This window comes from Puma concolor, chromosome F2 (assembly GCF_028749965.1).
Source record: "Puma concolor isolate L17-30 chromosome F2, mPumCon1.1.hap2, whole genome shotgun sequence".
Classification (NCBI taxonomy): domain Eukaryota; kingdom Metazoa; phylum Chordata; class Mammalia; order Carnivora; family Felidae; genus Puma; species Puma concolor.
Window position 1 is genome coordinate 54,160,515 of NC_141684.1, and position 14,154 is coordinate 54,174,668.

Below are 14,154 nucleotides of genomic sequence, written 5' to 3' on the forward strand. Positions count from 1 at the left end.
CCTTGGATTGTGGTCCCTTCCTCCATCTTCAAAGCCAGCTGTCTAGTTTATATGACCTTCTTCATATAAACTCGTTTTGACCTACTTCTCTGCCTGTCTCTTCCACTTTTAAGGGCCCTTGTGATTAATTGGTTCCACCTGGATAATTCTGCATTATCTCCCTTTCTTAAGGTCAGCTGATTAACAACCTTACATCCTCAATTTCCTCTTGCCCTGTAATACAGTATATTCACAGCTTCTGAGGGTTAGAACAAGGACATTTTTGGAGGCCCATTATTCTGCCTACCACTGGGAACATGCTAAGAAATCAGACTAAAAGAATCTGTGTTACCATAACCTCTAGCCTATTTTTTGTATACTACTTAAGAATATATTGTACTGTGCCAACCCATTTGCTTGTCTGTCCACAACCCTTAAATTGTAAACTCTTTGGGGAAAGGGACTAGATTTTTCTTTTATCTGTGTAGCCTCTATAGAGATACACTTGTTATGTAAAAGGTAGTCCAAAAATATTTGATAGTTGATGAAAGAAAGGAAGGAAGGAGGGAAGAGAGAGAGAGAAAGAGACAGAAAAGTTTCTTCAAATCAATGCGCTGTTCTTGCTCACTTCTATTTTCATTACTATACTTCGTGCTGAGTGGGTTAAATATTAGATCTCCTGGTTATTTACTCTATGACTGAGTTTCTGTATTCGATTTCTACTGCAGCTGTAACAAATTACCATAAACTAAGCAACTTAAAAGGACACCCAATTATTCCCTCACCATCTGTAATTCGGAAGTCTGGCATGGCTCAATTGGGTCCTCTGCTTTGGGTCTCACAAGGCCAAAATCCAGGTGTTGACCAGAATGGGCTCTTTACTAAGGAGGGTAAAGAGAATTCATTTCCTTGGGGATGGAGATCCCTGTTTACTTGTTGGCCATCAGCCAGGGTCCACTCTCTGGTTGTAGGGGCTGCCCACACTCACACGGCCCCTCCATCTTCAAAGCTGCAAGAGTAAGTCTGAGTCCTTCTCATGCTTTAATTCTCTCTAGATTTCCGAATCTGTCTTTTAAAGGCTCATGTGATTAAATCAGGCCAGTTGGATAATCTTAAGGTCAACTGACTTGGGACTTTAATTACAACTGCAAAATCTCTTCACAGCATTACCTAGATTAGTATCTGATTAAATAACCAGGGAATCCTGGGCTAAAGTGGGGAGAATCTTTAGATTTCTGCCTAACGACTTCTGACTTAACCTAGCTGCTGTACCTTGTTTTCCCTATCAAAAATGAGGGTGGGGATTAGCCCTACGTCATCAATAGCTATGGCAATTAAATGTCATTATTCATGTAATATGCATAGCACAGATCCTAGACCGTAGTTGGAATTCAAAATAAATTCTTTTCTTGCCAAAGTATATTCATTTTCACAAGTATTTACATTCTCTTCCTATTATTCTATGAACTTACTGCAAACTGTATGCAAAAATAAACTTGACTGTTTTTAATAAAGTTGATTTCACACTCAGAAAAATCTATATTTTGCATGAAAAATAAAGAATTTTCCCATTAAACTTATATGTGGTGTTTTACAAATAAGTTTTGACATACTTGCAAACTTAGAATAAAATATCCTAGGCCAAATTTTCTAGGAAGCTTTATTGCTCCAATTAATGTTTATTATTTCCTACCTTCGTTATAGGGAAACTAGTGTTGTTGTATGCATTTTCTTTATGCCAGGAATTAATCTCATCTCCTTAAGACCTCCCTAATTTACTAAAGAATCTCCCTGTGTCTTTGATGTGGAAAGACAAATGACAAACAGCTGTTCTCACCAGAGAGTTCCTAACCTCTGACATAGGTTGAGTGAGTTAATCTATAAAATGGTTGACCTTCTGATGGCTAGGTTGAGGGCTTTTAATAGGTAAAACACTTATAAAAGAATGAATTCGATATTTCTGTCTCCAAAAATTACCTCATTTTCTCATCAGACCTTCGGTTCCCTAATTACTTTGTCTTTCACGTAAAATGAGAAGACAGATTTCTAACAAGATTACTATGGTTTCCGGTTATTCTCAGTGTTCTTTCTACATCCTATTTTATTAAATGAATTTTTAAATCTTGAACAACTCATCTATTTATATATTAACAGCGACAAATCTGTTAACTCTACATTTATGTAAAAATATTCAAGTTAATTAAAAACAAAAATATCAATAACTTACCTGGGCTCTTTCTTTTTCTTGTTTTTGTTTCTGTTTTGTTTTTAGTAAGGACATTTGCTATACTTACATTTGTACAGTTTTTAAAAGAATTTTCCATTATTTCACTTCGTCTTCACCACAACCCCTTTAAGAAGTCAGATGACTATTATTATCCCCTTTTACCAGTGAGGAAATAGACTTAGAATAATTAACTTGGTTATTTTCATGTTAGCTGGTAAGAAACTGAACTACAACCTCTGATTTTTATCCTGTGTTCTTTCCTCTACACAATGGAGCGATTATATTTGAAACATCTCTACGTTTACAGACTCCTCTTTAAGTGTAAATTGTTAAGCTACATGTTAAAATTTATTTATTTGTTTAAATGCACTCTATTCTAAAATAACATAAAAAGGTAAGACCCATACCACAGAAAACTTAAGTTTTTGTGTGTAACTGTGAAATTAAAAAATTCTAATTGTGATATACGTTTTAATTAAAAATGTATTTATTATTATTATCTTCCCATGGTAAATTGCAATAACTATTCTTTAAATCCCCTACTATATTTTCATTCTAATTGTGAACATTCTAATTTTGAAAGCCTAATTTTTCTCTAAAAGTCCAGAAAGCTATCTTAGCTACACAGAGTATTATCATGGTGTTTTTGGAAGTTAATAATAACTAGAATGACGGTACTTTATCATTCAAACAAGGACAGTTTTGAGAGGGAGAGAAACACCATCAATAATTATGCTGGAACAGCAGGCATAACTCAGAAAGGGACCAAGAGACCAGGATATATGGCCACTCTAATAATAACCCACATAGTTTCCTGACTTCAAAGATTTTCATTTTCTTTAGTGATAACAACCTTTATCTTTCTTCCCCTCCCCGTAAGCAACCTGAATTTAAGACTGGACTTCGGCCCTTGTCAACACCTCAAACTGCTTTATCTCTAAAATTTTGAGGTCCAGAACTTTCCTTTCTTCCTTTTTTTGCCTGCAGACCACAGACCACTCCCTATTTCAGTAAAGCTCTCACTAGAACCCTTGATCTCTTCCATGCTGTATCCTTCCAAGGGACCCAACTTTTCAGTTCTGTACCCTGAGCACTTCACATGATCTCTTCCCTTTCTATTGTGAGTCTGTTTGGTATAATTGAAGAAAGTCACAAAACCACGCTTGTTTGTTTTGTTTTTTGTTTTTCAGATTCATCCTGTCTGTTAGCAACTGGCCCCTCCCTTCTACTTAACAATCTTTTCAGTCATCATTAATTAATGTGTTTTCTGCCACACTCCTCAGGAATAAATCAGACATAATTTCTGCCTTCCAGGAGAACACAAATAGTAAGACAGATAGTCATGAGTACAAAGAGTGCAATTACGAATTATAGATTTAAAGATAGCAGTATGTTGGGACATAGTGGGGCCATAAATAAAAAATGGGGTGACTCAAGGGGGTAAAACAAGCCAGGAAAGGTTTCACAGAGGGGTACTTCTTGAACTAAGACTTGAAAGACGAATAGGCATTCTCAAGTGGCAAGGGAGTGGGATGAAAGAATATTCCAGGCAGAAGGAACACCATGATCAAAGGCAGGGAGATATGAAATAGCCTGATGTACTTGCAGGACTGCAAGCATTTCTGAATGGCTGAATTGTGGGCCTCAGACAAGGCTGGAGAAATTTCATGCCATGATAAGAAATTTGATCACTATACAGAAGACAATAGGAGCAACTGAATAAACAGAGGACTGATGTGGTTAGTTTTACAGTGTAGAAATATCACTTTGGAGGTGAAGAGAATAAAAGATAGGAAGGATGAAAGACACGAACCTGTGATACCAATGAAGATGCTGACGCAGATGTTTAGGTGGGAGATGCTACGTCTGCATTAGGCCCCTAACAACAAGCTGGGTGAGGAGGAAAAAGAGAAAATTAAGGATGGAGGTTGGAAAGATCTGGATTTTGAGTTAGCTGCTAGTGAGAACTAAGTGAACGGACTCAGTGATCCCTCAGGATCTGATATGGGTTGCTAGATAGGAGAGTGATTCAACAAACATAAAAATGCAAGAGAAGTAACACATTTATGGAAAAAATAATGAACACAGTTTTATAGACACATTAGGTGCCTGTAGTAAACACTGTGCTGGTACCCCTGTGGGGTTGAAGGACTTACTCTCTGCACTGCTGAGAGTGAGAGGCTTCTTGTCCAAGTCTAGTCCCCTCTCTAGGGGCAGCCTGTATCCATTGCTGGTCAGTGCATGGGTACAAAGGCCCAGCCTCTTCATTCCAACTACAGACAATATTGTAGAATCATCTCAGCTTCAGAGCTCCTTAAGAAGTTACCGAAGTTAATTTCTCCTTCTGTCCAAGATGCTTCTTTCTTTCCCCATCTAAAGATGTTCCCAAGAGTACTCCTTAACAAACACCCTACACACAAATTCTCGGTGTGCTTCTTCAGAGACCTCAACCCACAATAGTGCTTTCGATCAACAAAAGTGGAAATGTCCTATAGCACTTTTGAGCCCAGAACATGACTGATTTTGAGTGAAGATATTAACTGAGACCATTGGACCAAATGAACTCATTCAGGGAGGACAGAATGAGTGATTAGCTAGGAGAGTCAGAGAAATCTGAGGTGTATCAACACTTAAAGAAGTTGTTAGGAGAAGAAAAGCTAGAAAGAATCTTGAGGAACATTGCTTGGAGGGGTAATAGAATCAAGAGAGGATGCTATTTAAGATGTCAAAGGAAGAAAGAAGTGGTCAAAAGTATTAGATGCGAGAGAGAGAGAGAGAGATCAAATGAAATCAGGCTTGAAAAGAATCTAGTGGTAGTAACAATCAGGGGACCAGTTGGCACTAGGATGGGGCCATTAATACAGTGGTAAGGACAGACCTGTCTACCATGGATGCAGTGGGCTCATGGTTTAAGTGAGGCAGCTCCAAGTGGGGAGGAGAGCTTTAGGGTAGAAGCTTAGAAGCTTTAGAGAAGCTTAAGTGGGGAAGAGGGCATTAGGGTAACAACTAAAGAGTAATGCAGCATTGTGACTTACGTGTGAATCCACGTGCCTCTGTGTAGTCTGCTTCAGTAGAGGAAACAGTTGGCCTTCACTTTCTCCAATAAACTGTCTCTAATCCCTCTGCTGACAGCAGTTGCTTCCTCCTCTGACTCCTAAGATTTCACCTGTCTCTTTCTCATGTCCTTCTCATTTTCTTGCTCGTATACTAGTCATAGGCATGGCTTTCATATATTTTATTAGTCTTCAAGTCTTCTTGGGAAAAATGTCATGAAGAAATTACCTTTGAATCCTTAAAACTATCTTGAATCCCCTATGCAATGATACCCAATAGTAGGTGCCCAATTAATACTTGTAAGAAAAGATAATGAGTGACTCAAACAGGAAGAAAAAGCGGGTGTATTGAGTCATTGAGATGCCCTCTACTCTAAGACATCATTTTGAGGAAAAGTTGGAGAAAGAGAGAAAGGAATTATTGTCATCTGTGTACAATATAAGCCTATGGAACCAAGATCCAGTGATACTGAGAGGTAGGCAGGCTTGAGAAGGTTGCTTCCAAACTAAACTGACTTTCTGGGCAGGAACAAGACATCCAATCAAAGATGCTAATTCGTCCCCTCAAGGTACCAATGGAAGTAACAATGTGACATATACTGTGGTATTTCAGGGTCCAGATTGCTACTATGGAAGCACTATGGAAGCCCACTACTGAAGTGTTTCATAGCTTGGTATCCAACGGTATTTAGAGGTTTGAAGATGTTTGTTTGATTAGTAAATACGTTCCCAATGAACTAACATCTGAGAATTAATCCAAGTGTGTTCAATTTATTTGTTATATTTTCCTAAACCATACCAATTATCTAGTATAGTCTTCTGGTTTAAAAAAAAATTATAGGGTGGAACTCAGAAAATAATTGTAACTTTAGCATTCTGCACAGCCTGTTAATATTTCCTTTCAAAACTAAGTCCCCCCCCAAAAAAAAAAAAAAGAAAAGAAAAGAAGAGAAAAGAAAAAGAAGGAAAGAAAGAAAGAAAGAAAGAAAGAGGAAAGAAAGAGAAAAGAAAAAGAAAACCTAGGTTCCAAATGACAATGACAGGGTAGGAGAATGTAGAATAAAGAGAAAACCTCTATATTCTGTTTCTAAAATCTTTGAGTGAATGAACCAGAGCAGGGTTATATCAGCAATACCTCTGTCTTACTACAGAGTTTTTCAGTTGCTTCATCACACACACACACACACACACACACACACACACACACACACCAAAAAAACCACCCTCTTCAGGGAAATTAAAATTGTCTGTAGGTGGGTTTTCTTAATCATTTGCTTGCTAATGAGAATGAATTTAGGATGGCTTGCAAAATTTGGAGTATTTCACATGAAGCTATTTTATTAGTGTTCAAGTTCCTTTTGAGGGAAACCAAAATTTATGAACCTTATTAAGTGTACATATCTCCCAGACAAAGTGAAAAAAAAAAAGAGAGAGAAAACACTTTTTTTCACATTTTGTGTTTCTCTTATTTGTACCTTTCCCTACAGGGGATCGTTGGCCTCAGAAACAAAATAAGCATTTCTAATTGGTGGAACAAAAGAGTGATATATTTGAAGTAATGAGTTGTGACAAGCCATAGATGATAAATTAGGCAGGTAGGATGTAGAAAAAATATCAGGTTGATAAAACCCAACACTTAGAGATACACAACTGGAGATGCAATTTTCAGGGAAAATGAACCATTTTTATAAATATTTTCAAAAATTTTAAAAGTTCCTCCAATATAAACTAGAGCCATTTTAAAAATTAACAACCTAAACCAAGATTTATAATATTAATTTTGTTTATAATATTTAGAGAACACTGATAAAGTTAGAAATTATTAATAGCGATATTTTTGGTCTTGAGAAAAAATAACACTCTGAAATTTAGTTTATTTAAATTAAAATATTTATGAAGAGTATAAAGCTTGGAATGCATCAAATTTGCCTGTAAGACATAGCTGCATATCACAAAGCATGAAATATGTAAAAGCATTTAGTAAATTCCAGAAAGAAGATAAATTTGAGACATAATGCATTACTTATTAGAAGACTTTAAGAAATTGGAGGAACAAGTTTTCTGAAGACATGTTATCAGCCCATCAAGTTTAAGCTAAAGAAAGACTCTCATGACCTACCTTTCTTTCTCCCCAAATCCCGAACATCTCATGCTAGAACTACATGGTCATCAGTGACCAGCAACTCCTACTTATCTGCAGAGCCCCTCTAAAATCCAAGACCTAGATGACTTGGGAACCTGTGTCTGTCACTGCATTATATGAAAACAACCTATAAACGATGTGAAGGAATGTGCCTTAAGACCAACGACAAGACACGGCCCTATTTCTATGGGATAATGACTGGGGACTCCGAGGGAATGAAGTGGAAGAACATGGGCACGGAAAGGGACAAGGTAAGCTTCCAGAAAAGGCAGTGTCACAGTAGGCTTCCTCTGGGTGCCAAAACTTCTGTTACCATATGAATTGGAATCAAGAGTAAATTAAAGCACCAGGGCGGCAGGGGGATGCGGCAGGGGGTGAGTGATTTCAACTCAGCTCTTGATCTTGGGTTTTGTGAAATCGAGCACCTTCAGGTTCTGCGCGACAGTGAGGAGACTGCTTGGTATTCTCTCCCCCCCCCCCCACCTCCTCTCTCTGCCCCTACCGCCCCTCAAAATAAATAAATAAACATTAAAAAAAAAAAAAAAAAGAATAAACGACTGCTGCAAAAGGATAGCTGGTCCCTGGCATGTCCCAGTGGGATATATCTCTACTTCTACAAGAATTTTGTTCTTCCTCTGGCTCCCACCCATACAGTAAACATGATGGATCCTACCACCTCCGAAAATGAGACCTCAGTTGTATTCCCCTGAAATGTAGCTAAGCGTGGAGGACCCTGGAATTCTGCATTCTCAGTGGGCCATGGTCACTTTGCTATCCTGAACAGCAAAAAGCAACACGTTAGATCTCCATGAGACCTTCAAAGATCATTTCCTTTTCCCCTTTACTCTGCCCCAGCTTTATTTCCCTATCAGCAGAGATGACATCTGAACAAACACAACCAGCACAGCAAATTTTAATTAACAGGCTGTAACAATTTTCCCCTCCTTATTGTTACTTCAGTTTTCCTGGCTTTTTTCACTGAATTTTTTTTTTTCTTTCTTCATTCAAAACTTCAGTATTTTGAAATAAGAGTCCTGGACGAATCAGTGTTTTACTCCATTCATGTTACCTTCTCGTTCATGCATAGATTTGGTTTTTACAATGTGAACCAATAATGTAGATTGAATTCCATGTTGTCTAGAACAGAACTGTTTTCCAGTACACTGTAGACTCTTTAAAGCCTTACTTCTCATTCTCCCCCTGTTCCTCTCCTTACACCTTGACCATAAGCACTAGCAGCCTGTGAATTGTTCCTCCTCTTTATCCATGCTCCTGCAACAGTCACAAACATATACAACCCACCCTTTCATATACAGGGCTTTTTATCAGCTTCACTGCCTGCAAGTAAGCATTTTTCTCCATCTTGATTTTCTCACCGAATAATAGAAATATATAGTTCAATAGGTATAGATTCAAGTCATTCTTCCTCATGGTTGCATAAATCCACGCATGGATGTGGATTTATATTCTATTCAATATATTCAGTCAACTTCCCCCTGCTGGACAATCACTGACCTTGATGACCTTTGTCTTCTACAAACAGTCCTGTAAGAAAAAATTTTTGAGCATGAGTTCTAAGGCATCAAAGCTTTGTTTCTATGTGGTAAGCTCATAATAATAGAATTTCTAGGTTGAAGGGTAGTATCTGGAAATAGATATAACCAGATTGGTTCCTCCAAAACAAGGGGTGTTATAATTTACATTTCCGCCAGAATACCATGGGAATACTGTTTTTCCAAATCTTTGCAGGCATTAGGTATTATGATTTCTTTAATTTTACTAACATAATGGATAAGAATTGTATTTCATGGCTAAATACTATTACAATACAATTCTATGAATTGCACATTTATACCTTGTTTGTTTTACCTATTTATTTTATTTGGGTTTTTTTTCTTATATATGCATAGAAGCCATTTGTATATTATAATTAATCCTTTACCAATAATGTTCATTTTAAATATTCTTTCTCTATAACTTTTTAAATATGAAATTTATTGTCAAATTGGTTTCTCTATAACTTTTTTAAGATATAATTTGCCATAAGACATTTAAAAATTCTTTGTGTAGTCAAACTATTTTATCCTTTATAGCTTTTCTCAATTTCCTACCTTATTTAAAAGACCTCTTCTCATCTTGCCCCACTTTTAATTGTTTTATTACCTAAAATATTTAATCCAGACAGACTTTATTCTTCCAGAAACATCTAAGAATTAGCCATATTTTGACTGGATTAGCACGAAATTTGTACCAATAATTTGTTGCAATTGACAATATATAAAATTTTGAGACTTCCTTCTAGGATTAAGGTATATGCCCCCATTTATTCAATCTTCTTTTATGTCTATAAGAAAAGAAATATATAATTTTACTAATGTAGGCCCTTCTTTTCTAATGTTTATTTATTTTTGAGACAGAGAGAGAGACAGAGAGAGGGAGACACAGAATCTGAAGTAGGCTCTGTGAACTACTGAACTGTCAGCACAGAGGTCAATGCGGGGCTCGGACCCATGAACCGTAAGATCATGACCTGAGCCAAAGTCGGATGCATAACCGACTGAGCCACCCAGGTGCCCTAGGCCCTTCTTTTGATTAGATTTATGCCAAGATGATTTTATAATTTTGTTTCCTATTGTAATCGAGATTTATTCTCATTATGCTTTCAAACTTGTTATTATAATTAAATAGAAAAATGAATGGTTTGGTATATTTCTTTTATAATCAATCACCTTAATGAAGTCTTTCACTATATCTAATAATTTTTTGTTATTGCTTTCCTGCATTGTCAAAGTAAACAGCCATATCCTTAGCATAAAGTGATAATCTTGCCTCCCTGAATCTCATAATTATATCTCTTATTTATTATTCCTGTCTTACTACATTGGCAGACCTATTAAAATACAAATGATGATGACTATCATTGTTTTGTTATTGACTTTAATATGAATACTAATTGCTTAAGCATTAAGCATTCTGTTAAGAATGAGGTTGGCTATTTCATGTGCAGAGCCAGATAAAGACAATATAGAGGCTTAAAGGATGAAAAGATTGATTCGATATGCAATTCAAAACAGAACCAGCATTAATTTGCAAAATATTATCAAGAAATTCTGGTGAATTCTGTTTTCTAATGGTGACTACTTCAGTGGGTATTTCGCAAATACCAAGTTCAAATTCTTTGGTTCTCTACATACCTATTTAGTTGGCCTATCAGAAAATTCTGCACTGAACTTGAGATAATATTCTTTGTTAAGAAAGAATTCTTCTGGGGCGCCTGGGTGGCGCAGTTGGTTAAGCGTCTGACTTCAGCCAGGTCACGATCTCGTGGTCCGGGAGTTCGAGCCCCGTGTCGGGCTCTGGGCTGATGGCTCAGAGCCTGGAGCCTGTTTCCGATTCTGTGTCTCCCTCTCTCTCTGCCCCTCCCCCGTTCATGCTCTGTCTCTCTCTGTCCCAAAAATAAAAATAAACGTTGAAAAAAAATTAAAAAAAAAAAAAGAAAGAATTCTTCTGTTCTAAAATAACTAAATGCTTTTGATCAGAAATTGATTTTGAATACTTTCAGATGCCTTTTCAACATCTATCAAGTTTATCACCTTTTTGTAAAATTTTTTTAATGTTTATTTGTATTTTTGAGAGACAAACACAATGCAAATGGGGGAGAGGCAGAGAGAGACACACACACACAGAATCCAAAGGAGGCTCCAGGCTCTGAGCTGTCAGCACAGAGACCGATGTGGGGCTGGAACTCATGAATGGTGAGATCATGACCTGAGCTGAAGTCAGATGCTTAACCAACTGAGCCACCCAGGGGCCCCAAGTTTATCACCTTTTGGTCTTTGCTATTGATGGATTATGTTAATAATCCCTTAGTTGTCAGGGCACCTGGGTGGCTCAGTAGGTTAGGCAGTTAAGCGTCTGACTTCAGCTCAGGTCATGGTCTCCCAGTTGGTGAGTTTGAGCCCTACGTCAGGCTCTGTGCTGACAGCTCAGAGCCTGGAGCCTGTTTTGGATTCTGTGTCTCCCTCTCTCTCTGCCCCTCCTCCACTCACGCGCTCGCTATCTCTCTCTCTCTCTTGCTCAAAAATGAATAAACATTAAAAAAAAATTTTAAATAATCTCTTAGTTGTCAATAATGCTAGCATTCCTTAATAAACAGTATATAAATATTTTGATAAAATAAATATTTAAATAAAGTAGAATATATCTTTATATACACTTAAAATAAGACATTCAGTATATCAGTAATTTATTTAGAAATTTTTAATCTATTTGCACAAAAATTACTCTTTCTTTTTCTGTTTTGTACAATCCTATTTTCATTTTAAAACAAATATTACCCTAGATATTGAAAATGAACTGGTAAGGGGACTCCTGGGTGGCTCAGTCGGTTGAGCATCTGACTTCGGCTCAGGTCATGATCTCCCAGTTGGTGAGTTTGAGCCCTGCGTCAGGCTCTGTGCTGACAGCTCAGAGCCTGGAACCTGCTTCAGATTCTGTGTCCCCCTCTATCTTCGCCCCACCCCTGCTTGTGCTCTGTCTCTCTCTGTCTTTCAAAAATGAATAAACATAAAAAAAAATTTAATGAACTGGTAAGGTCTCTATGATGTTCTATTCTCTGGAACCATTTATATAATAAGTGAATTATCTGTTTAACTTCCAAAATAACTAATCATGTAATTTGTGACCTTTCAATAAAAGCACTTAAGTGACTTTTTCCCCCAATTCTATCATAATATTTATTTTCTTGACTTTCTGTTTTCCTTTTGAGCTAATTTAAGCAATATATAGTTGACTCAAAAATGCTTCATTGGTATTTCAATTTTATTATAACAAATAGTATTGTTATTTTTCTACATTTAGGCTTATCAAGTATAATCCATTTTATTTTATTTTTAGAGAACCAGATTATGAATTTATCTATTAATTTGAACAATTTGTGGTTTTATTACTTTCACTTTTACTATTACTTCTTTCTCAATGCTTCTTAAGTTGAATGCTCAGCTCTATGTTTCCTAAACTACTCAGAAGAGCATTGCCCTTAGATATTAATACGTATACTATGAAAAAAATTTTCTCTGATCAAATAGTTTGGGAAACAGTGAATATTGTATTTCCTCTTAGTGCTTTACAACCCTCATTATCACATGAAAGATACTGAGGAATTCTCAAATTAAAAAACGTTTAGCTTTTTTAACACAGCATTTTCCAAATTATTTTTACCTCAGAACACTTTCTATGGTATAGTATACTTCATAGAATAGTATAGGATAATATATATATACATCATATAGAGTACTATACTCTCTGTAGTACAGTATACTTTCTACAGTATACTACTAACATTTTGTGGTTTGGTGCTGTGGACAGTTCAGGAAATTCTGGCTTTAGGTCACTTGCATTCCTTATGGCTTGCTTGTAAATGAAAGTATTTAATGATATGAATTTGTCTCTGGATACTTCTTTGACTCTATCTCATGTTCTAATATATAACACTTTCCATTGTCATTTTCTTAAATTCTTTGATTCAAGAATTATATAAGGGAGTTTTTAATGTTCACACAGGCTATGGGTTAATACTTTTTAAAATTAAAGCCCAATTTGGGGCACCTCGGTGGCTCAGTGGGTTAAACGTCAGACTTTGGCTCGGGTCATGATCTCCCGGTTTGTTAGTTTCAGCTCCATGCTGGGCTCTGTGCTGACAGCTCAGAGCCTGGAGCCTGCTTCCAATTCTGTGTCTATCTCTCTCTGCTCCTCCCCTGCTGTGCTCTGTCTCTCTCTCTCTCCCTCTCTTCCTCAAAAATAAATAAACATTAAAAAAATTTGTTTAATGATTAATTTTATTTCACATATAGTCTGTGTAATTTTTGCTTTGGAGAATTTATTGTGTTTTTTGTGACACAGTAGATGATATATATTTTTTTAAATACTCACAGATCCTGAGGAAAATGTTTTCTCTTTGTAAAGCACGGAGATTGTGCACAATATATACATATACATCAATAAGTCAAGATGTTAATGGCACATTATTAAAGTTCTCTATATCTCCTTTTATATCTACCTGTTCATCTGTCAAAAAAGTGAGTGAATGTATTGAAGAGATGTAGTGGAACTGTATTTCTATTTCTGCTTATGTTTCTACCAGTGGTTTTCTTTATATATTTTAGGAAAAATAATCCTTTATTATATCTTCATTCCCTCCACCCCAACTTCTCAGCATTCTCTATCCTCTTGCCTTGTTTTACTGTCATTTATACATTCATCTGTTTGGCTCACCACTGTATCTTCAGCATCCAGAAGAGTATATGGCAGATAGTGGGCATGCAATAAATGTTGAAATTAGTAAATCAGTTATACTTCACATCAAATAAAAAAGACCCTCTGGGTGTGTCCTGGATGGTTCTGTTGATTGAATGTCCAACTCTTGATTTCAGCTCAGGTCATGATCCCAAGGTCGTGGGATCGAGCTCTGTGTCAAGCTCCATGCTAAGCATGGAGACTCCTTGAGATTCTCCCTTTCTCTTTCTCTCTCTTCCCCTCTTCCTCCACTCCCACTCGCACACTCTGCCCATCTTAATGCATGTCTGATTTCTTTGTGTTTGTATTTGTCTACTACATTCTTATTCATCTTGTGATTTTATTCTAAATGGGTAGCTTTGTTTTAGGTGTAGTCATTCACAGAATTCTACTTGTAAACAGAATAGTTTAAGTTGATTGACTCAATCTGAGAATCTCTTTTAATAGGGTCACTTAAT

The 14,154-nt window shown here is 36.6% G+C and overlaps 1 long non-coding RNA gene across 2 annotated transcripts in view; it reads right to left on the reverse strand.

Annotated features, from left to right (window-relative positions):
- Nucleotides 1-14,154, reverse strand: part of LOC147572021 (uncharacterized) — a 76,344-nt gene that overhangs the window by 45,413 nt on the left and 16,777 nt on the right. The window lies entirely within an intron of this gene.